The 25,301-nt window shown below is 52.5% G+C and overlaps 1 protein-coding gene and 1 non-coding gene across 2 annotated transcripts in view; both read right to left on the bottom strand.

Annotated features, from left to right (window-relative positions):
* Window positions 1-25,301, bottom strand: part of LOC115317410 — a 137,768-nt gene that overhangs the window by 44,651 nt on the left and 67,816 nt on the right. The gene's annotated exons all lie outside the window — the stretch shown is intronic.
* Trnar-ucg lies at window positions 13,955-14,027 on the bottom strand. The gene has a single exon. It is a non-coding gene; the product is annotated as a tRNA-Arg (tRNA).

Here is a 25,301-nt window from a genome sequence, read left to right as displayed (position 1 = left end):
TTCTTACAACGGACCGTTTGTGTTCGGTCGGGTGATGCGAGTCAAAGGACAAAAAATTTCCGGTGTCACACTGCTTACGGTACACCGTCGTTTCCACACTGCCATTCCTGGCCCGGCGTACCAACACATCCAAAAAAGGCAACACATTATCTGTCTCCGTTTCGTACGTGAACTGAATGGCGTGGTGTACGCTGTTCAGCGTCACGTGAAAAGCATCTAGGTTAATTCTTTTCAAAATTACAAAAGTGTCATCTACGTACATACAGTACATTTTCACATGAAAGGGTACTGTGTTTAACACCCGTGTTTCGACGTGCTCCATCATTAAGTTCGCTACGGTAACAGAAATAGGACTTCCCATAGGGCACCCTTCGATTTGATGGTAAATTGTGTTGGCGAAACTGAAGTACGTTTGATTCAGGCAAAACCGCAACAAAATTATAATATCCTCCGCAAGTAAGGACGTACGACTCTCCAAATTACAATCTTCTTTCAAACGCGCCTCTACATAATCGATAGCCAGGCCAATGGGGACATTTGTAAACAATGAGATCATATCAAAAGACACCATCACATCGTCATCATCAAGCTGCTGCGTACGGACTTCGGTTACAAAATCCTGAGAGTTTCTAACCGACCTAGAGTTGTCATATTGAATGGGTTAAAACAGCGCAAAAAAAGACGAAAGACCAGTAAAAGAAAACACACAGACACAGCGTTGTCCTCAGTTAACGGCTTCAGCACTTCGACAAGAACTTCGACAGGTTTTAAGTTGGTGAACCTACAAAAGACACGATAGGACGGAGAGGGCAGCCCTCTTTATGCACCAGGTAGCCCGTAGATGGTTGGAGTGGCCCCGTCCGAAGAAAACAGTCGGCGGTACAACGTTTGATCCAAACGTCCTTTGTTACGTAGTACCCGTAAATGTTCAACGAGCTGGCGCTCTGACTTTGCTGTCGGGTCACGGTTCAGCTTCATAAAGTGCGAGGGATCGTTCAAGATGCTGTACATTTTCTCCTCATAATCCTTTCGATCTAACAACACAGTAGCCTTTCCCTTATCTGCCGAAAGGATAACGATAGATTTATCTGATTTGAGATCATTTAGCGCCGTGCGTTCCCCAGCGGTAAGGTTCGTTCGAGTGCTTTTTGCATTCGCCAGGACACTTACAATTCGGCTACGAGCCAAGTTTACCCCAGTTGTATCCTGGATATGCCGCAACTTCTCCTCAACCTCCACAATGATATCACGTTTGGGCACTTTCCGTCGGGCAATTGCGAAATTCAGGCCCTTCGACAATAAGCTCATGTGGTTGTCCGATAGACGCTTCGAGGAAACGTTATGCACTGCTTCTAAACTATCCTGTTCTGGCCGATGGCGAGGTAACAACCGGGACAACTTCTGCTGAAGCCGTTAACTGAGGACAAATCTAGGTCGGTTAGAAACTCTCGCGATTTTGTAACCGAAGTTCGTACGCAGCAGCTTGATGATGACGATGTGATGGTGTCTTTTGATGTGATCTCATTGTTTACAAATGTCCCCATTGGCCTGGCTATCGATTATGTAGAGGCGCGTTTGAAAGAAGATTGTAATTTGGAGAGTCGTACGTCCTTACTTGTGGAGGATATTATAATTTTGTTGCGGTTTTGCCTGAATCAAACGTACTTCAGTTTCGCCAACACGATTTACCATCAAATCGAAGGGTGCCCTATGGGAAGTCCCCTATTTCTGTTACTGTAGCAAACTTAATGATGGAGCACGTCGAAACACGGGTGCTAAACTCAGTACCCTTTCCGGTGAAAATGTACTGTATGTACGTAGATGACACTTTTGTAATTTTGAAAAGAATTAACCTAGATGCTTTACACGTGGCGCTGAACAGCGTACACCACGCCATTCAGTTCGCGTACGAAACAGAGGCAGATAATGTGTTGCCTTTTTTGGATGTGTTGGTACGCCGGGCCAGTAATGGCAGTGTGGAAACGATGGTGTACCGTAAGCAGTGTGACACCGGAAATTTTTTGTCCTTTGACTCGCATCACCCGACCGAACACAAACGGTCCGTTGTAAGAACCTTTTTATCACGTTGTGATGCAGTGTGCTCTAACAAGCAGCTACGGTTGCAAGAGGTAGAAAATGTGGTTGGTGCGTTAGAGCGGCGCCATTATCCGAGGACGTTTATTAACGATACGCAGAGGCGAATGCAGAGGGGAAGGGGGATTGAGTCACGAGTGCGGGCAACGTCTATCGTATCTAATCCCTATGTCCAGGGTGTGTCAGATGCTGTTCGGAGAGCTTTGCGCCCGCTGGGCGTACACACTGTTTTTAAACCACATTATGCCTTGGCGAATGTGTTCCCGAAACCGAAGGACCGCACCTCTGCAGACGGTCAGAGGGGGGTCGTATACAAAGTGCAGTGCGGGGATTGTGACGCGACCTACATCGGCGAAACGGGCAGAAAGAGGGCAACGAGATTGAAAGAACACAAAAGGGACGTTGCCAAGGCCACCCATGCCACGCGGTCCAAGACGGAACTTGCCGAACACTGCTGGACCACAGGACACAGTTTCGACCTGGACAATGCGACGACGCTGGCCCGAGAACAAAGGTGGGGGCAAAGAAAACTCGTCGAGTCCTGGTTCATTCGCCGTGACTCATCGGTGTGCAACACCAACCGTGGCCCCCTGCCGGACGTTTACGGGGACGTGTGTGATAAGTAGACTGGTCGACCTCACCTCATTTGTGTCAGTGTATACTGAAGATGCCACCTGCATAGGTGGCGAAACGTCTGTACCTTTCGTTATTAATTTGTTATGTTAAGTCGGAGTAAACCTTTTCAATCATGAATTCACCCGGCTTTTGGAACATTTTTGCATGTTACTAAGAGTTTGTTTAAAAAGAAATACGTCAGTGAAGGAGGCAATTGAAGCGGGAAGGCAGTTCCAGTCTGTTGACGCGCGAGGTATGAATGACACATTGAATGCATAAGCATTGAAACTTGGTATGCCTAAAGCCCCTTTATACGAAAAAGTAGCGATATCCTTTGAAGAATGCCGCCGATGCGTAAAACAATTTACGTCACAACCATTATTTCATCACGTTGCGAGCGTAAATTTTGCTCAATCGTCCAGCGTACGCTGTACGCTGGACGTCCAGCGTACGCTGTAAGATCGTGTTGTTTTTAATGCATTACCAATGCCAAGAAATGTTAATTCCGTGACTGGTCTGAGAATGTCACAGCGCTCTGAACCGAGCAGTTGTGATCGGCTGAAAAGGATCCCGAGTAGCTCTGGCGGCGAGGAAGGGGCGCTCTGCTGAATCGAGGTCAGAGGAGAGAGGCGACACATGTGGCTCGCGGCTCCCTCCCCATACCTCTCCCCCCCCCCCCCCTCCCTCTCCCGGTCGCACGAGAATTTCCCCAAAAACAGGAATGGAACGCGTTTTAAAGGGATACTGAAGCGAAACTTGAAATACACCTATTATGGTCAGAAATAGGTTCAATATGATCAATGATATTCATAAATCATAATCGCGCGTTTGTATTTTGAACGGATGGCTATATTTTTCACCCTGATGGGCCCGATTGGGCGCGCGCTCAAAAATCGGCCATCGGAGAGCGCGATGCGTCTTGGGATATTGGGCGCATTCGTGACGTCACTTGTGCCGGTCGGGAAAGGCTACGGCGTGAATGTTGTGGTTACGAGCGTTGCCACTTGGTGGCGCGTCGACGATTTACGACCTGTGACAACGTGGCCGTTTGAGATGTGCAAGGGCTGCACGCACGCTGCACCACGGGACCACGGCAAGTCGGCAACAACGGCAGCACTGACAAAACCAGCTCTGAGGCCGGATTCTCAAAGCGAATTCACGACGAAAAAAGTGCGTACGACAAATTTGAGAGAAAACCCGTGCTCTCGAAACGAAATTGTCGTAACCTTTGCGCAGGTTACGACAGAATCCTACGACAGCTCCGAAGCTGTCTTACGCACTTTTTACGATCAAATCAACAAGGCCGACAGCGTCGCTCAGTTACTTGGTATCGGCCACCAACGGACATTTATTTTTCTTCGTGCTCTTCTCGTGCGTCCCGACTTCAACCAGCAAGAAAAAAGGAAGGAGTACTTAAAACAGACCACGACGATCAAGAACGCAGGATCCACAAACACACGAGAAGAGCTACAACAGCCACGATTCTGCCGACCGAGCGAGCTCGGCAGAATATAGTAGGCCTAGCAGCAACATCGACTCGGCGCACCGTTGCTCCGGCGGTCCTTGGCCAAGACCGTCTGTCCATGACCGGCTGGCCTGCTGAATGGAATATGCCCGCGCGACCCTTGTGGACCCTTACCGGATGAGTAGTTTGATCCCTGAACTAAATTTCAGAGGTCAATATTTTCCCCTTGTCATCTGGATCTCCTTGTTTTCCGAGACAGCGGTGACGAACGCTGTCGTCGAAAAGGGACTCTCATTGATTCTATCTCCTTGTTTTGTGTGATATAGAGCTCAAATAAACGCCATACGGATTACCTTGGCAATTCGGTATGTACACTCTGTTATTAGTATGCCATTTTTATTCTGACTCGACGCTACGTCAGTGTCGAGCTATAGCAGTTCGTGGGAGCTACGCGATGTCGGTCTAACCTTTCTTTGCCGAGTGTCATGTCAGTATCGAGTTGCAATCGTAAAAGATCGGTCCAGAAGCGCTTACCGAAACGCGGTCTAACAGAGCGAATCCAGCACTTCGATCAAACGCGCGTGTCCGCTCCGAGTGTGAACAGGTATTCGGCATTTGCGTGGCTCTTGCTGACACCCTCGTAGTTCAAACATATCCTTTTTAACGTCGGCTTGCAGCTCGCGACTCGCAGCAACTAATACCGGCCGTGCCAGAAGCATGCTCGGGCCGTGTCGTGCAAAGAGCCGCAACGAGAACGAGCTCACTGTGGCCAAATACGCTTTGGCTTTCTCCGCCAGGGCTTTGCAAACGCGTTCAGGCCTAGGCGAATTGCCGCAGAACGGCGCTGCTATTTTGGCACAAGTGATGTCACGAGAACTTCCCCCCATCCACCAGATGAGAATTTGAAATCGTTTAATTATGTTTAAAATTAGTTCTCCTGTGTTTTACAGCGCAATATTTATATTTCCGAGGTGGTGCCTGTCCCTAGCCCATATTTATGCAACAAGATCGGCGCTAAAATTTCGTTTCACTACCCCTTTAAATCGAAAAACGGGTTGCGGTTTGGTAGTCTTGGGCTACTGCTACATTACATCGTAAACCGGAGACACGGAAAAATAAAAAAACGGACAAAACAACAACAAGTCTCAACTTGTTGTTGTTTTGAAACTTGTTGTTGTTTTGTCCGTTTTTTTATTTTTCCGTGTCTCCGGTTTACGATGGAAGTTCTTCACCAGCTCGCCTGTGCTTTTACCCTTTCTTGCTACATTACGTAGAGTCGAACTGCTTTTGACTCGGATAGATTGACAGTAGCTCTAGTATTGTTTATTCCTTCTAGTATTGTTTAAGGGAGGGTATGCCCCCCTCCTCATCCGTACCCTCTCCTTCCACCGTGCTTCTCCCCTCCTTTCCTTCTCCTCCTGTTCCCGTTTTGAGGTATTTCTATTTTGCTATAGCTCTGCCGGTGCCAGGAAACAGGACAGCAGGATCAAGGCGGGGGAACGAGACTGCGTTAAAATCAACATTTTGACGAAGCGCGTGATACTGTATTGGTATCATCCTACTTGCTGTCGGCTCTGTCGAAGACTGCTCGGCGTTTTTGATTTCCTCAGTATTAGTCTGGAGTGTCCACCTCGAGATGGCACAGCAGAACAGCGAGTGCACGTCCCTCGGGGTCAGTGGGATGTTTCCTACATGACTGCTATGAAGTTCTTCTTTTGTCTTGCACGAAATATTCGGTGAGTGCCGCACGCGAGAGATACGAAGCTACCACAAGCAAGTTTTTGTCGATCTTGGCGGCACACAGTTTACCAACTTCGTCTGACGTGCCACAGAGATCGATGGGTACATCACAGACCCGTACCCATGTAGATGGCCACTTGGATAACGACTACAGCATGTTTTCATACGTGCCTCTTTGTGATTTATGAATGGTGATATCACTTGCCTGCACAACGGGTAGCTGGCATCTCCCTTCCTCCTCCTCCTTGATCCGCGCGTTGCATTATGGGACGTTTTCCATAATGCACCGCGCGGTTACCCCGGCGCCACTCAAGCTGGAAACGGGCGCCTAAGAGCTGCGCTTTAAAATAAATAAAAGAAACGGAAACTTTGCTGTACTACATAAGCAGGGCGTAAGTTTGTCTGAGCTTCCTTTTTAAATGTTGACAACGGAATGCCGAGCTCCGATTGGCTCAGAGTGAAGGATAGTGAGTAGACGTCGAAATTAAAATAAGAGCACAGACTGGACACAACACAAGAAATCAATTTCATTGTTTTTCTTTTTCTGTCGTGTCAAGTCGGTGGTCTTATCTTATTTTGAGGAACAAGCTGCCTTGAGGTCTGCCCACTGTTTATCAATCAGAGCCAATCAGAGCTCGGCGTTCTGTCGTCACTGCAACCCCCTGTGCAAGAAGCAGACGAATTTGAGCTTCAGATAAGTTATAAATAGCGTTTAGTGATCTCGTTTTGTTTTTCTTTTGAATTCGGGGCTATATGCCATAGGCCAACAAACACTATTTACAAACAAATCGGCTTTTGTCCACTTGGGGTGTGAGGCACTGCACACACACAGAAATAAGATTCGTGCCAAGCCCCTGCGCCACCGCAGAAGCATGACAACTGGAGAAATCTTTCTCGGAGTAGAACTCACAGTGTTGTCAACTACTCCAAGTTAATCACCATCATCTTTAGTGAATAGAGGCGCAGACATACAATATACTAAGCCAATCCGCCACTCCTACCTTGGTTATGTGTAGACCGATAGCACTTTAAATTAATATAACGAACGAATAAATGCGAAAGTGATTTTATTAAGGCCACGATGTGACGTATGCACATTCGTCGAAAGACCTTATCGTCGAGGGCGAGAAACCGGAAATAAAATGGGGAAACAACTCAATTTACGTACTTTATTAACACCGGAAATATGACTAGAAGGTGGACTAAAACGGCACAAAAAATCTCGGCGACAATCGCGTCAACGTTGTGAACAGCGTCGTCCTTTCAGACGTCCGTTCACCGGGCGCCTGGAGCTCCTCCGGCGGGGTGACGTTTGGATAACGGCTCGAGTCCGTTTGTCCGCAAACCGTAACGTGCTGGGGCTGCGAAATTGGGACAAAGTGATTGGTAGCTAAAGTGAAATTAAAAAAAAAAGAAGATAACAGGCATGGTCAAACAAACCATCCAACTGATGAAAGACATATATAGCATATGAAATACTACGATGTGCAGTGCTATACGTCGTGCCCTGCACTCTTTCAACATTAATAAGTGGAAGCGAGCGTGTTGATGGATAGATACGAATACATAAAAGGATAAAACCTAGAGGAGGGGGATGGACACAGAACTTTTTTCATGATGGGGTTTGGACTACACACGGCTCGAAAAAAACGTTGGCAGTAATAATCGGAAGCGACCTTTGTTTTATCCTTTCATGTATCCGTTAACACTTCACCAGAGCGAACGTCGCGGAGGAGGCGATACGAGGCAAGGAGGGACTTGCCAGCGCTCCGGCGTCCACTCTGCTAAAGTGGAAAGCGCGAAGAGCTTCTCCTCCTGTTTATGCAAGAGGGTTAACAAGCATTGTTGAAAAGGTAAACAAACTTTCCCAAGTGGTCATTTAAATGCAATCCCGTCACCAAACGAAATAAAGATATTGTTGCACACTTTCTTTGGTAGTTTAGGGCCTAAACAACAGCGTGTTAATCGAATAGACGATTACGGCGATCATTCTCAATCTAGACGCGAAGTCCCGCCCGGCCAAAAGCTGGTCGTGAGGGACCATTCCAAACACGCTGCCTGTAGAGTGACTGCGCCCGGTGCTGACACCGCTTAGAAGAGCGTGCCACCGGAGGTCCCCGGGAATTCAACCCCAGACCTTGGAAGTCCATGGCGAGGCACGTAATTGAGCTCGGACTGGGGGAAGCCAGTCGCCGAGTGTCTGGGGCCACACCGTTCCTTGAGGATGGCGATGGTCCAGTTTTGGAAGGGGAAACCTGCTGATTCGACTGCAGGTCAACGAGTCGTGGATGACGACGCCATCGCAGCGCTGCTTGGGAACCGGAACGCGGGTGACGCTGGAGGCGACTCGGAACCAAGGAACTTTTCCGGGAGCCACTTTTTTGAGGGCCGTCCGCCTGACCCTTGAACGGTGTCGGCCAGTCCGGCTTTTCCGCCTGCAGAAATGAAGAGTGGATGTCAGCACGATTCAACCGGATGCGTGCTCACGCGGCACAAGAAAAGGCACTTTCTATAAAAACGCCTATTTGATAGAAAAGACATAGCAGAAAAAAATTAATAAAAACACTCATTTTGCACACTATACATAGCGTCCAATATAATCGTTGCGACTTCAAATATAAGTCTCTCATATAAAGCATGTAACCACTGATAAAATTGGGACATTGAAGCGAAGCCTGCAATGAACGTACCTTTATTCGTTGCACTGAGACACGGGGGTCTCCCAGCGTGCCGACCTCCACGCCGCTTTTCTTTGTGAGTCGATCGATCTGCTCAAAAGAAGTGCTAGAGAAACCGCGCGTGTCGATGTCTTCGTCTGGAGGCATGGGACAGATGGAAATATGAAGCCAAATAAACCACACTCGCAGAGGTACAAAATTATAATCATACAGACAACTTACGCAATTCTAAAGTACGAAAAATATTACGCTACAAAGAGAAATGGGAGTGAACGGCAAAAATGCACGTACCCCAGAGCATACGCAGTATATGCTCGTCCAGGTCGTAGCGTGCTGAAGACGCGTCGTCGCAGCTGCTGCATGCCTCTTGCTTCGCCATGGTGAAGAACGGAGCCGCCTGCAAGACAAAGACCAAGGTCGTGTAACGCAAGGGCCCGATGTTTGTCTGTTATCAGGGTGCCTCTGACAAGGACATCCGACGTCGACCAACCGCGTGTTCCCAAGGTTCAGAGGAGTGGCCCAGTTATTTTACTCTCTCTTTCTTCAATGTATCGGGGCCATACTGTCTGGCTGAAGGGCTTAAGGGTAGGCAGGGGGATAAGGGAGGCGGGAGGTGCGAAGTGGTGGGTGATGATGCCAAGATAAACCTATCAACCCTGGAGGATCGGCGGAAGTCGAGATGAGTAATGCGTGTATTCTAAGCAGAGAGCTTTCATACCCTTTTCCACCGCTAAACGTCGAGTTGACTGTTTATTTTTGGGAAACTCATTTTGGGGGTCATGTGAAGTCGGAAGTAAAGGGGGTGGGCCGTAATCTCGGGTGGTTTCAACATTTTCATTCGTTTAATTATTTAATATCCGCAGCACCCAATGATATTGCTGCCGCAAAACATCATTTAAAAAAAGTGAATTGCGGAGAACAGGTTACTTGCAAGTCCATGAACCGAGCTCTCACCCAGCCTTGGTATGTTTACTGGCCTGAAATACGTTTCCGCGGCTGAAGTATTTCTGGATAACTTTTCTTCCTGCGATATTTCTGCGCTTCATTTAATATCCAAACTAAACGGCCTTCTTTTAGATCCGGGGCCTTTTCTTTAGTGGCAGTAATTGAAATGAGCTCTAAAGCTTTAAATTGCAGATTACGCTAATCATAGTGATCGACGGAGTGCACCTGTTGACCGGTGGGGTCCAAATGGAAATTACGCTGAAAAAACGCAACCTGTGCTGAGAATTAAAAGATGAAGGTTGTTGGTCTTCGTCGTATATAGACAAAAATTTTTGAGCCAGATGGTTGAAGGGGGAGTGCAACGATTTGGATTTCTCGGCCTATATAGCTAAAATGCATTTTAAATATTACCAAAGCTATGTCAATAAATAGTACATCACTGCATCAACGGGCGGTCGCCCGAAGACAGTTCACTACATTGATCGTCGGTTGACTGTTTGCTATCACTCAATGATTAAAACTTCAGTTACTGAAATTTTTAGTAATTGAGTGACTCCTCTTTGGCGTGCATTGAACAGTTTATATTGCGTATGCCTGTAAAGTCGACGGAGTGCTTGTATTGTGTGCGTAATAAATCAAGCATGTAGACTGCAAGCAATTCTAAGGAAGTTCCCTATTTACCGACAAAGTTGCTAGTGACATGTGTTGCCAAGCTTGATCTTTCGATTCTGAAAACACAAAGCATAAAAAGTCAGAAGACCACAAGCAGCTGAAAAGCGGAGGCACGTGCGCCCTTGGGGACAGGCCGTCACCAAAACTAAAAAAACTTAAAAAACGAAAGAAAAAAAAGCACGGACGAGGAAGAGACACGTTCAACACGGACTGGCGCTAACTTTACATTGATTTAATCGAGGCAGTCAACCCAGCACACACGCGTGAACACTGTTGCCTATCTCCCGGATCCTAATGAACGAATTAGCCCAATCCAAAGTTTCAATGCAGCGTTACCGGAATGCTGTCGCATGACCCCATTAGCGCCGAGCTGCATTCGCCTCTCTTTTGGTTGGCAACAATCTCAGTGGCATCACCTATTGGGTAGTCCCGGAACACTTCCGGTTCACGAATGTTTCCTAATTTTTAACTCATCATTCCTTTACCATAGTGGTGAATTAAATCCGATTCGCACCACTTAGAAACTAAATAGTTGCTAGTCTAGCAGTTGCGAGCATCTTTCCGCAAAAGACGCAGGCACCTCCAACGTTACTGGAGCAAGCTCAGTTTCGCAGCTCCCTATTCTCGCCTGCAGATGCGAGTGGCCCAGGTGGCGGTCACGAGAACTAGCGGCGCTGTAGTCGGATCTTGCTTCCCTGTCTCGCGCGTCGTCTATTACCACCGCGTTGAGAGCTTCCTTTTCTTTTTCATTTCTTCCTTTTTCTTTCTTCACTTCCATCCGAACAAACAAACAAACAAGCAAAAAAAAAAAAGATGATGAAGATGAAGTGTAATACACCACAGAGATCAGAGTCAGCGCACTGTCAGTGTTCTTTTTTTGAGTGTTTGAAATTTATTTTTGTGTGCGTATGTTTTCTTGCGCTGTGAAGTGTTGATATGAATCAACAACTCGCCCAAGCTCAAGTATTGCTATTCAAACTTGGCGGGCTAGACAATCCCGAAGCAAGGCTCGACTGCGGCGCTGCTAGTTCTCGTGACCGCCACTGAGCCCACGTCGTAGGCGGAGCTGTGAAACTCAGCTTGCTCCACTAACGTTGGGCACCTCAGCGAACCCGAGGAGCTTAGGCGAAGCGGAGACGAGACGATGTAAGGATTTCCAGTTACTAGTTGAGCGACAGATTCAACTAGAATCGCGCCTGCTCATTTTATGACGTCACCGCTCGATCAACCAATGACATTCGGCAGAAGTGAGCGGCTGCATATTTTTCGATTTTGTTTTTACATTGAGAATAAATGATGGTTGTATTTAGATTCTCCAGCAAAAACTACTCACACAAAAAAAAAAAAACAGTACCTCATTTTTTTTTTTTTAGAAAACCGCTTCAGCTTTTTTTTAAATTGGCGGTGCAACAATTTTCGTACTTTGCGTAAATACCACTTAGAATGAATCCCCCGGTGTGTATAACCTATAAAACGCCCGTCAGTTTTTGTCCTCGTGCACTAATAATCGAAAAAGTAACACCTTTTCTTTTTTGCCTGCAGCAAGAACAAGCGGCTACGTAATCTGTAACCGATTATATGCCGGCAACATTTATCATATTCACGCGCTGGGGTTGGCCAAGAACATTTCACGCACTGCGTTCCAGAAATTGTTATGGTTCCGCTATTGTCGTCATTGGAGAAATTTGGCATGAGCCACTACCCGAATGCTTGTTGAGCTTTTGATCATTGCGAGACCAAATCGAGTCCTCACAGAATGCTCGGGTTCAATCTATGAACCGCATTCAAATATCGTCACTGGGCACACTAGCGAGCTCCAAACTTCGTCCTCAGGATTTTGCGAAGGAGAGGTTTAAAGACAACGCTTACTTTTATTCGTGAAATTACACCGCACCGAAGAGGTCTTGGTCAGCTCCTGTATAGTGTCAGAAACATCCCAACTGAATACCGTTGTACCGGCCTTCTGACTCCAGTTACGCTTCACCGCAGTTAGCACACCATTCTCTCGGACAGCTAGTTCAGAAGATAAGAGTGCGCGTGCTCAGCTTAAATTTGATGGTCGCGCTAGCGCATGTGCGCCCGTAGCTTTCATCTCATAGTCACAGAACGGTGCAAGAGATATATAGTGAGGTAAGCTTAACTGCAGTTAAATGGGCCATGAAACGAATTTTGGGCTGGGAGAAATGATTTTAAATTGGGACTTTACTAATCGCATATCGTTTAGTTGGCCGAAAGAAAGAGGGTAGAAAGTCAAAAGCCAGCATTTCGGTACGAACATTTGAAAGTATAGCGGCCGGACTATTTTGTACCTTCTTTCCTTCGAAAGCTCTCCGCCTTTTCACTATGATACATAGCGGTGCCAACCTGGCATCAGCCGAGCCCAGCTCACGCATCGGACACGAGAACTGCGTCACTCGGACGTATGCGCTCGTCAACGACGAATATTCGGATTCGCGTTCGTGGCCAATGAGCGCCCTGACGGAACTTATCGTCACTGGGGAAGGACCAGTTCCATGATGTGCATAAAAAGCACGGTGGAAGCTAGGAGTCATCGCACCGGTGCCGAAGAATGTCACGACGACGTTATTTCACAATTCGCATTTGAGTTGGGGATTAAAGCTGAGGAGGAAGAAGTAGGAAAATCGTTTCATGACCCCTTTGAGCGTGCCCGACTATTAGCGATGTGCGCGACCAAAAGCGTCGCTGCGGTCAGCTTTCCACGATTGGCCAAGCCATGGGCATATGAGCATTGTCAGATTGTCAACTTTCACGGTGTTAGTTTCGGATTGCGATGGCTCCTAGCTTCCACTGCGCTTTTTAAACACACCACCGAACTCGTCGTCGGACCTGATGGTAAGTAGCCAGGATAACTGGTGACGTCACGGCGAGGCAAATCCCAGTCGTGACGTCACGAAGGGAAACCATAAGAGGGCGCCACCGAAACATCTCGGCGCTAATAGGAAGTATTCACTGGCGGCCATAGCTGTGTGCACGACTGCTGAGCGCGTGCTGATGGCGAGCTTACAGAGTTCTTTTGTAACGTGCACTCCGCACCCTCAAGAATGCCGGCCTTAGCAGCCTATTAATGTGGGCTCGTTCAGAGCATGCGCTCTAGACATCACTCACAAATATGGCGCCCAGTGAACACTCCTTATGCTCTATTTTAGGTTATTATGTACCGCAGGGAAGGCTAAAAGCGCGAACTCCTTGCTCTAGGGCACGTCTTGGCGGCACAAGCTCTCGTCACTAAGGGCTGCTGCCAACGCTATGAGCTCGCGCTTCTGGTCTTCGCTGCGGTACAACATAAGGTGAAACGGAGTATAGGGTAATACAGGAATAAATGGGTGCCCTATATTACTTTGTACGTGATTGCGGCATCAAAAACCGGCGTGGGAACAGACACATACACACCGTGTTAATTAATTAATAAATAATGTGTTTGTGAGAGCAAGCATAGATGTTGGGGGGGGGGGGGGAGGGGGTGAAGGGAGCAAGCGCACATTTTAACACGTTGAAGAGCTCTTTGTATTATTTATCTAAATATTCGTGGGCATCTTTAATCGAAATCCATGGACGTCGGTAACTGCACGCAATTTGCCCGCAAGCTAAAATTAATTTCGCAAAAGAGGGACCTATGTTTGTTGCTTGCGTGCTTTTAGTGGGCGGAGGGTTTGATAACACCGAACATTTTGTCCAGGTACATGCCGATGTTGAGACACATGAACTGCAAAAGTAAACAGACTCACGTCCACGACAGGACTCGAACCTGCAGTCTTCTGATCCGAAGTCAGACGCCTTATCCATTAGGCCACGCGGACGGACGGAATTCGCACTCCTGCTGTAACTGCAGAACATACAGACACATTCATATTAACACTACAGTGCAATAGACACTTTCGCAAATTCAATGCCACCTAGTAGGTCAGCTATCATACTAAATTTTTGGTTGCTGATGTAGGCTAAAATCTAGTACCTACCAGTCAACGGCAGACGTACGAAAGTTACGGTGTTTTTTTATTTAGACTTCTTTCTCTATTTGTTTCAATTTTGAGTATTAAAAAACTACCTCTTTGTTCGGGGCGCTTAGTTAAGTAAAACTCTCGACGAAATTCATTACATTTTATTGTCACGAACTGTCTGGGGCGTGTCAAAGCTAATCATTTTAGAATATACACGACACCCTGAAAAGTGTAGAGCATAGAAGCTTATAAGACTCGTCACGGTGACACCAAACAACAATACCGCGAACGTACGTCAGGAATCTTCAGGCTCCGCGTCGGTGCCAGTTTTCAAATGCTTGTTTCACCACTCATCAAAGGCCGCCAATAGCATGCACCAACGCTATTAAAACAACTCAGTTGGGAAACTTTCATAGAGCCTCCCTTGAAAAAGTGGCACCGATCCGTACACTAGAACCGAGCTAATGACGATCGCAACGCCGCCATTTCTCACGAAACGGCATCTCGGAGAACTGCACTGCATTTCTGCTTGTATTGCTTCGGGAGTATCACGTTCGATAGCGACCACGGTTACTGTTCTATTGTGAAACTTGCATAGAGCTTGTCCTGAAAATGTGGCACCGATCCGTACTCGAGAACCCAGCTAATGGCAATCGCTATGCCGCCATTTCTCCCGCAGAGACCACACAGGGAACTGCAGGTGAACTTGTATTGGTTCGGGAGTATCGCATTCGATTGCGTCCACTGTTACTGTTCCATATTAGTTTTAACTGGCCATTTTGGCGCCGAAACATATACGGTAGAATGAAGAAAAAAATGTATTGACACTGTAAACTGTAAGACATAAATCACACCAGGAAACATGTGTACAATAGGAACATGTACGCTACAAAAATCCAGGGGCGGAGGTAACGAACAAACATAACTTAGCAAACCAAACATGGCCGCTCTTTACATATCATCAGCAGACACAAGAAGGGTTCTCTCCTTTACCTAATGAATGCCAGTGTCAGCCAGTTGTAGCGATCGGCTGGCTAACGTCCAATGCCACCCCCCCCCCCCCCCCCCACCACCCCACCCCGCGCCTCTCACACCTGTGCGGAAGGCGCTAAAAGCAAGTGAATGCGACAATCGACCAGCCGGACATAGCAACCAGACCACCGCTTGAGGACCTCTTCATTGCCCAACCAAGAGCTCGACGGAGTCTAGGTGGCGGAGCAGGGGGGCTATGTTGCACGTTTTGGACTCCCAGGAGGCTAGGGAGAAGGAAGTGACGTAGGTGTGAATGAGCGTATCTTAGCAGCACCACGCGACGCGTCATCAGCGACTCCACCAATTAACATCCAAAGAGCGTTGTTGACGTCACTTCCTTCTCCCTAGTCTCCTGGGAGTACAAAACGTGCAACCTAGCACCCCAGGGTATCACGCAGTCGAGAGAGAACGGGCCACATTGCTGGCAGACCGCCGCAAAACGACTCTGCTAGAGAAACAGTTGACCGACTGCCAACAGGAGCAGGGCAAAGCCCCCGCGGGGGCACCTATCACCCGACAGAAAATTCTAGATGCCGATACCCCGGAAGCCATGGTGCACCAGGCGCCAAAACGAGCGCGCAACTGGATAATCAAAGAAAACATGTGTGTTTGTCTCCACCTGTCCACAGTTGGGGTACTTAAGGTCTAAAACGATGCCCCAGCGGTGGAGTCGTTGTCTTGTTAAAAAAACACCCCAGCCCCGACGCCACTCAAAATCCTCCACAGGTCCGGCAGGCGACGAGAAACCAACGAGGTCCACGGAAAGGCGTCTACCCGATCCCATTGCTCAAGAGTGATTCAGGTAACGCGGAGCTCATCGACGACGCGAGCTGGTGGCACTTCGCGCACTTCGGAGTCTGGTAAAGCCTGCCTCAACACCTCATGGCAAGTCACCACCACTTGGTAAAACAGCGGCGTTGCTTCTGCACTCGGGTAAAGATTGACCAAAGCGCGAGACACAGGCACTCGGCGCGAGGGCCCTAGAAAATAAAGAGCCAGGGCCCGTCCTTGGTGGTCCGGGTCATCTAATACCTCTAGAACAGTGCGAAGGGAGAGCAGGCGGCACACCTTGTCTACGCAGGGCATGCCCCTGCCGCCCAGTGACGTGGGAAGGCGGAGCACCGACCTTGTTACTAGTTCGGTGCCCCTGCTCCAATAAAACCGGAAGAGACATGAGATGACGCGCGTAGTGAACGGAGAAGGGGGAAATGCAATGTGAGCAACATAAAAAAGTTGCCCTCAAAAAACAGCTCTTACTAGTTAAGCTCTGTCGCGGAGAGAGAGCGTAAAGGTCCTTGCAACAGCAACCTGACGTTCAACCGCGGACGCCACAACCTCCCACGTGCGAGGTGCCACTCCCCGAGAGGAAAAAAACACGCCGAGAACTCGGAGCTCGTTCTCGACCTGGATTTCCACAGGTAGAGCGCGAGGGGAACCTCCGAAATCCAAAGCCTGGCTCTTGATAGTGTTTAAACACGCTCCAGAAAAGCTGCCGTACTCCAATTACAGCTGTCCAGCAGCCTCAAAACTGTCAGAGTTGCGGACAAACAAATTTACGTCATCAGCGTAGGCGCTAACCACGACTGTGTCCCGGCCGGGCAGCGGAAAGCCACGAATCCGGGAGCAGATGCAAGACGTCGGAGAAGCGGATCGAGGCTAAGAACGTAGAGTAAGGGAGATAACGGGCAGCCCTGTCGTACTCCCCTACTTACTGGAAAAGGCGGAAGGAGACACTCGGTGACTTGCAAATGGCCAGTCAGTCCGCTGTATAGGGACTGAAATAACAAAATGAAAGTCTCGGTGGAGCGGAAGGCTCTCAAGACCTCGAACAAATAACGGTGCTCAACCCTATCAAAAGCCTTCGCTTGGTCGAGGGAGAGACAGGCCTCCGACAGATGGGTGAAATTCGCGTACGAAAAGAGGTTTTGTCTGAGTGACAGGGACGAAAAAATGTTGCTCCCAGGCACCGAACACGTTTCAACTGAGCGCACAACATGGGGCATGACCGTACGGAAGCGCGAGACGAGTAGAGACGCTACTGTCTGCGTTAAAAAAAGTGATAGGTCGCCAAACCGAAGGACCCGATGCAGAGCCACCCTCCTTTAGGAAGAGAATGACGCGACCTCGTCTGAAATATGGCGAAACTTCGCCTGCCTTTAGAAAGCCGTTCACAAGCTGAACTAGGGGGTTCGCAAGGACATCCCCAAAAGTGTCTTAAAATTCGGCTGGTAAACCGTCGGGGCCTGGAACAGACCCGACCTCCATAGCCCGGAGGACGTCAAAGAGTTCCTCACGGGTTTTAGGACGGAACAGAAAGGAGCCCAGATCATCAGGGCAGGCCGGGAGACCTCCGCAGAAAAGGCGAACCTGTTCGGCGAAATTCAAGGTGTTCACGGTGGAGTCCCAGCAAAAGAGGGACAAAAATATTTTTGGAACACCGCGCCGATTTCACGGAGGTCTTCCGAAAGGCCACCGTCCGCGAGATATACATTAGGAACGTGAAGGGCACGTCCCCACCGGCATATGTGGTACGGAGGCACCGGAGTACCTCCGGGTCGTCCACCGGCTGGTGCCGCAGCCGCTGCGCTACAGCACTTCGAGAGGACGCACCCAACAGACGTTGGTGGCGATCGCAAAGAACCGCAAGGTACTCAAACATCAAGTAGGTGCGCACACCGCCACGCTGCACAATGCGAATGCGAATGCGACGGACAACCTCATTGAGGGCCTCCGTCGCCCGGCGCCAAAGCGACTTGCCAGCCGCCGTCGCGAAAAAGCGGGAGTTAAACTTTAGCGCGTCCCAGTGGGCGGGTGACAAAGGAACAGCCGTCAGTGACGCCCGCATCGATTGCCGTAGGCTGGAAATGGACAGTTCGTCCCGCAGTAGCGAGATGTCTGGACGCCATGTGTCATCGTGTGGGTACAAAAAACACGACACATCAACAACCGCTGAAACTGGGTGGTGATCCGAAACTTAGCCCGCAGCTGATGGAAAGGAAAGCACCTCGCAGCTGAGGAGACGCGATGCAAGATGTTGCTGGACATAGACGCGGTCCAGCCGGCTTGACGACGTGCCCCGCGACCACGTGGAATCGTACGCAGCGCCGTACAGTTCGACGAAGGCGCCGCGCAGGTCGTGAAGCCCGAGAAGCCGAACCAGCCCCCTGGCAGTGCCTCCTATATAATTTACACTATGCCTGTCAGCTTCTCTCCAAGACATGTCCAGGCCCAATGCTTCACCTCACAACACGCACGTACAGCTAGGTAGCGCCGCCTGGCGGAGGTTCGTTTTGTCTATTTTTCTGGCATGTTGTATTTACCTTATTATTGAAGATATATTATATATATGTTTTTTTAACAACATGCCGAACACTGATCTGGGTGTGACCGCCCTGAATCAAACGAGTTTCGCTGAGACAAAATTCGAAACTACGAAACAAGCACGGCCAGGCTTCGCTTTTGCCGCTTTTGCCAGCTTTTGCAGCGGGAACGCGGAGAACGCTTGGCCGCTTGACCGTCTGCTTTGGCGGCAGTTTGGGGCTTTGGCGGTCACGTTCAATCCCGCGCATAGAAATAGTTGGCACCGGGTCGTGTGCGGGTGAAAAGGTAGGAAAATAAGAAGTAATATTCCGTTGAAAACGGCGAGCTGGTCCCGAGCTGTCAGTCAAAAACATTTAGATTTCTTGCTGTCGGTGCTGCAAGGGCGACATCATTAAACCTCCTACGGAAGAGATGGTTGGCTTCACTACATGGCAGGTTTGTACGCCAAGATGGCTCTACCGCACGGCAACCATATGCACTATTTGCCCTTTCCCTTCCGCTTGCCAGCGCTCGGAGCTGACAGGCATAGTGTAACTTATATAGGAGGCACTGCCCCAGGGCGTTAGAGGTATTCCGCTCGCGACCAGGCCCGCGAACGTCTGGCGAGGAGTCTGTTACACAATTGAAGTCCCCGCAGAGGAAGAAAAAAGCGTCTGCGGACACATACTGCAGAAGGCTTCTAAAAGGCCCCAGCCGGCGTGTGGCCGTTGCGAACTGGAGCGTAGACGCTTCTCGTGGCCCCAAACATGGCATGATCGACAGAAAACTGTACACAAGGGAGCGACGGTCGGCACAGTGAAAAAGCACGTTGCAGAAACGAAGTGCGGAATATGAAAACACCGACACCACGCGCGCAAAACAGTGCGAGAGAAAAATAGCAAGGAATCGGGAAACGGACCTTAAATTCTGCCACGTCCCGGACAGAAAAAAAAAAAAAAAACAGTTTCTTGCAAAAAGAGCAGATCGCAGTGATTAGACTGGGCAAAGTGAATCACCTAGCGCTGCTTTTTCGGATTGCGAAAATTGTAAACCCATAAAAAAAAGAAAAAAAAAACATGGCAGACAGTCGATTAGAATTCCAGTGATTCCGCACAGTCAAAATCGTCCGCGCCAAGACGCTTCTTTTTAGCTAACGAGGCGGGAGTGGAGTCCGAGCCGCCGCAGGCGAGAAAACGCGCTTGGCATCCGAGCGGTCGTCTGGCATGTCGACGCTGGGAGACGCCGACTCTGCTGACGCCTCCCGTGGCGTCGTTGTCGTCGAAGCTTCTGGAGTGTAAGGCCCCTATGTACTGGGGCCTTACTGGCGTGGAGGACGGATGTCCCTGGCCTGGAGTCACGTCACCTTCCTCCTCAGCGATGAAAAGGTGGTCGCAATCGTCGCTCAGATCGTCGACATCAGTGCTGCGAGATTTAAGGGTGGCGGCCGCATTCGACGAAGCGTCTGAGGTTCGGCTGTCGGGGGTAGCGGCCGCGTTCGATGGAACGCGCGAGGCTTGGCTGACGGGGATGGCGGCTGCATTCGATGGAACAAGCGAGAATTGGCTGCCGGGGATGGCGGCCGCGTTCGATGAAACGCGCGAGAATTGGCTGCCGGGGATGGCGGCCGCGTTCGATGGAACGCGCGCGGCTTGGCTGCCGGGGATGGCGGCCGCGTTTGGTGGAACGCGCGGGGCTTGGCTGACGAGGATGGCGGCCGCGTTCGATGGAACGCGCGAGAATTGGCTGCCGGGGATGGCGGCCGCGTTCGATGAAACGCGCGGGGCTTGGCTGACGGGGATGGCGGCCGCGTTCGATGGAACGCGCGCGGCTTGGCTGCCGGGGATGGCGGCCGCGTTTGGTGGAACGCGCGGAGCTTGGCTGACGAGGATGGCGGCCGCGTTCGATGGAACGCGCGAGAATTGGCTGCCGGGGATGGCGGCCGCGTTCGATGAAACGCGCGAGAATTGGCTGCCGGGGATGGCGGCCGCGTTCGATGGAACGCGCGCGGCTTGGCTGCCGGGGATGGCGGCCGCGTTTGGTGGAACGCGCGGGGCTTGGCTGACGAGGATGGCGGCCGCGTTCGATGGAACGCGCGAGAATTGGCTGCCGGGGATGGCGGCCGCGTTCGATGAAACGCGCGGGGCTTGGCTGACGGGGATGGCGGCCGCGTTCGATGGAACGCGCGAGGCTTGGCTGACGGGGATGGCGGCCGCGTCCGATGGAACGCGCGAGGCTTGGCTGACGGGGATGGCGGCCGCGTTCGATGAAACGCGCGGGGCTTGGCTGGCGGGGATGGCGGCCGCGTTCGATGGAACGCGCGGGGCTTGGCTGACGGGGATGGCGGCCGCGTTTGATGGAACGCGCGGGGCTTGGCTGACGGGGATGGCGGCCGCGTCCGATGGAACGCGCGAGGCTTGGCTGACGGGGATGGCGGCCGCGTCCGATGGAACGCGCGAGGCTTGGCTGACGGGGATGGCGGCCGCGTTCGATGGAACGCGCGAGGCTTGGCTGACGGGGATGGCGGCCGCGTTCGATGGAACGCGCGAGGCTTGGCTGACGGGGATGGCGGCCGCGTCCGATGGAACGCGCGAGGCTTGGCTGACGGGGATGGCGGCCGCGTTCGATGGAACGCGCGAGGCTTGGCTGACGGGGATGGCGGCCGCGTTCGATGGAACGCGCGAGGCTTGGCTGACGGGGATGGCGGCCGCGTCCGATGGAACGCGCGAGGCTTGGCTGACGGGGATGGCGGCCGCGTTCGATGAAACGCGCGGGGCTTGGCTGGTGGGGATGGCGGCCGCGTTCGATGGAACGCGCGGGGCTTGGCTGACGGGGATGGCGGCCGCGTTCGATGGAACGCGCGAGGCTTGGCTGACGGGGATGGCGGCCGCGTTCGATGGAACGCGCGAGGCTTGGCTGACGGGGATGGCGGCCGCGTTCGATGGAACGCGCGAGAATTGGCTGCCGGGGATGGCGGCCGCGTTCGATGAAACGCGCGAGGCTTGGCTGACGGGGATGGCGGCTGCATTCGATGGAACAAGCGGGGCTTGGCTGACGGGGATGGCGGCCTCGTTCGATGGAACGCGCGAGGCATGGCTAACGGGGATGGCGGCCGCGTTCGATGGAACGCGCGAGAATTGGCTGCCGGGGATGGCGGCCGCGTTCGATGAAACGCGCGGGGCTTGGCTGCCGGGGATGGCGGCCGCGTTTGGTGGAACGCGCGGGGCTTGGCTGACGAGGATGGCGGCTGCATTCGATGGAACAAGCGAGAATTGGCTGCCGGGGATGGCGGCCGCGTTCGATGAAACGCGCGGGGCTTGGCTGACGGGGATGGCGGCCTCGTTCGATGGAACGCGCGAGGCATGGCTAACGGGGATGGCGGCCGCGTTCGATGGAACGTGCGAGAATTGGCTGCCGGGGATGGCGGCCGCGTTCGATGAAACGCGCGGGGCTTGGCTGACGGGGATGGCGGCCGCGTTCGATGGAACGCGCGAGGCTTGGCTGACGGGGATGGCGGCTGCATTCGATGGAACAAGCGAGAATTGGCTGCCGGGGATGGCGGCCGCGTTCGATGGAACGCGCGAGAATTGGCTGACGGGGATGGCGGCTGCGTTCGATGGAACGCGCGAGGCTTGGCTGACGGGGATGGCGGCCGCGTTCGATGGAACAAGCGAGAATTGGCTGCCGGGGATGGCGGCCGCGTTCGATGGAACGCGCGAGAATTGGCTGACGGGGATGGCGGCCGCGTTCGATGGAACGCGCGAGGCTTGGCTGACGGGGATGGCGGCTGCATTCGATGGAACAAGCGAGAATTGGCTGCCGGGGATGGCGGCCGCGTTCGATGGAACGCGCGAGAATTGGCTGACGGGGATGGCGGCCGCGTTCGATGGAACGCGCGAGGCTTGGCTGACGGGGATGGCGGCTGCATTCGATGGAACAAGCGAGAATTGGCTGCCGGGGATGGCGGCCGCGTTCGATGGAACGCGCGAGAATTGGCTGACGGGGATGGCGGCTGCGTTCGATGGAACGCGCGAGAATTGGCTGACGGGGATGGCGGCCGCGTTCGATGGAACAAGCGAGAATTGGCTGCCGGGGATGGCGGCCGCGTTCGATGGAACGCGCGAGGCTTGGCTGACGGGGATGGCGGCTGCATTCGATGGAACAAGCGAGAATTGGCTGCCGGGGATGGCGGCCGCGTTCGATGGAACAAGCGAGAATTGGCTGCCGGGGATGGCGGCCGCGTTCGATGGAACGCGCGAGAATTGGCTGACGGGGATGGCGGCCGCGTTCGATGGAACGCGCGAGGCTTGGCTGACGGGGATGGCGGCCGCGTTCGATGGAACGCGCGAGAATTGGCTGACGGGGATGGCGGCCGCGTTCGATGGAACGCGCGAGGCTTGGCTGACGGGGATGGCGGCTGCATTCGATGGAACAAGCGAGAATTGGCTGCCGGGGATGGCGGCCGCGTTCGATGGAACGCGCGAGAATTGGCTGACGGGGATGGCGGCTGCGTTCGATGGAACGCGCGAGGCTTGGCTGACGGGGATGGCGGCCGCGTTCGATGGAACAAGCGAGAATTGGCTGCCGGGGATGGCGGCCGCGTTCGATGGAACGCGCGAGAATTGGCTGACGGGGATGGCGGCCGCGTTCGATGGAACGCGCGAGGCTTGGCTGACGGGGATGGCGGCTGCATTCGATGGAACAAGCGAGAATTGGCTGCCGGGGATGGCGGCCGCGTTCGATGGAACGCGCGAGAATTGGCTGACGGGGATGGCGGCCGCGTTCGATGGAACGCGCGAGGCTTGGCTGACGGGGATGGCGGCTGCATTCGATGGAACAAGCGAGAATTGGCTGCCGGGGATGGCGGCCGCGTTCGATGGAACGCGCGAGAATTGGCTGACGGGGATGGCGGCTGCGTTCGATGGAACGCGCGAGAATTGGCTGACGGGGATGGCGGCCGCGTTCGATGGAACAAGCGAGAATTGGCTGCCGGGGATGGCGGCCGCGTTCGATGGAACGCGCGAGGCTTGGCTGACGGGGATGGCGGCTGCATTCGATGGAACAAGCGAGAATTGGCTGCCGGGGATGGCGGCCGCGTTCGATGGAACAAGCGAGAATTGGCTGCCGGGGATGGCGGCCGCGTTCGATGGAACGCGCGAGAATTGGCTGACGGGGATGGCGGCCGCGTTCGATGGAACGCGCGAGGCTTGGCTGCCGGGGATGGCGGCCGCGTTCGATGGAACGCGCGAGAATTGGCTGACGGGGATGGCGGCCGCGTTCGATGGAACGCGCGAGGCTTGGCTGACGGGGATGGCGGCTGCATTCGATGGAACAAGCGAGAATTGGCTGCCGGGGATGGCGGCCGCGTTCGATGGAACGCGCGAGAATTGGCTGACGGGGATGGCGGCCGCGTTCGATGGAACGCGCGAGGCTTGGCTGACGGGGATGGCGGCTGCATTCGATGGAACAAGCGAGAATTGGCTGCCGGGGATGGCGGCCGCGTTCGATGGAACGCGCGAGAATTGGCTGACGGGGATGGCGGCTGCGTTCGATGGAACGCGCGAGAATTGGCTGACGGGGATGGCGGCCGCGTTCGATGGAACAAGCGAGAATTGGCTGCCGGGGATGGCGGCCGCGTTCGATGGAACGCGCGAGGCTTGGCTGACGGGGATGGCGGCTGCATTCGATGGAACAAGCGAGAATTGGCTGCCGGGGATGGCGGCCGCGTTCGATGGAACAAGCGAGAATTGGCTGCCGGGGATGGCGGCCGCGTTCGATGGAACGCGCGAGAATTGGCTGACGGGGATGGCGGCTGCGTTCGATGGAACGCGCGAGGCTTGGCTGACGGGGATGGCGGCCGCGTTCGATGGAACAAGCGAGAATTGGCTGCCGGGGATGGCGGCCGCGTTCGATGGAACGCGCGAGGCTTGGCTGACGGGGATGGCGGCCGCGTTCGATGGAACACGCGAGGCTTGGCTGACGGGGTCGGAGGAATGCGGCCGCGTTCGATGGAACGCGCGAGGCTTGGCTGCCCGGTGGCAATCAGTTCGTCGAATGACGTTTTATGGACAAATCATTTCGTCGACACTGCGATGTTTCATCGACAGATCGTTTCGTGGAAACGAGCATCCGCTCGTTTCATCGACAGATGTTGCGACGTTTCGTCGACAGCTCGCTCTGCCAGCTCCTGGCTCCGTCAGCTGCACCTCCTCGCGACCTCTGCGCCTGTGCGGCGCGCGGCCTTATGTGTGATGGATGGATGGATGAAAGATGGCCGACTGGGCCAAGTATGGCGAACCAATGAGCAGCCATCTTGCCTTGAGGCGAGATGGCTGCGCACTAATTCCCTATACTTACACTTACACTATCACAATTTTTTTTCTGCCTATTATTTTTTTTTTTTTTGGGGGGGGGGGGGGGGGGGGGCACCGATCGCACTGATTTTGGAACTTACGATTTGTATGGTTTCGCTCGTGTCTTTGCCCCAACCTTTGAGGAAGCGTTGTCAAAGCCGGGAAGTTTTGTTCTCGACCACTGTCCTTTCTCAAATTAGATTCTTCAAACATTCAACAATATGCGCTGCTCTTGAGGGCTACGCTTTCGGCAGCATACGTGATCGAGGTGTCTGTACGTCATATGCAACCCTCCGCGGGCTGGCCGCCGGCACTCCGGCTGTTTTGAAAAAGTGGCAGGATCGTTTCCAGAACAAGTGTATCTTTCCGCGCGTCGCGTTTTTTGGTAGAATCCTCAAGAGCCACCTGAACATAGCATAGATATACCACACGTCACAACACTAAAACTCTT

The sequence above is a fragment of the Ixodes scapularis genome, unplaced genomic scaffold (genome assembly GCF_016920785.2).
Source record: "Ixodes scapularis isolate PalLabHiFi unplaced genomic scaffold, ASM1692078v2 PGA_scaffold1__304_contigs__length_218370807, whole genome shotgun sequence".
Lineage (NCBI taxonomy): Eukaryota > Metazoa > Arthropoda > Arachnida > Ixodida > Ixodidae > Ixodes > Ixodes scapularis.
The sequence above is the reverse complement of the archived record's forward strand: the minus strand, read 5'-3'. Positions and strand labels throughout refer to the sequence as shown.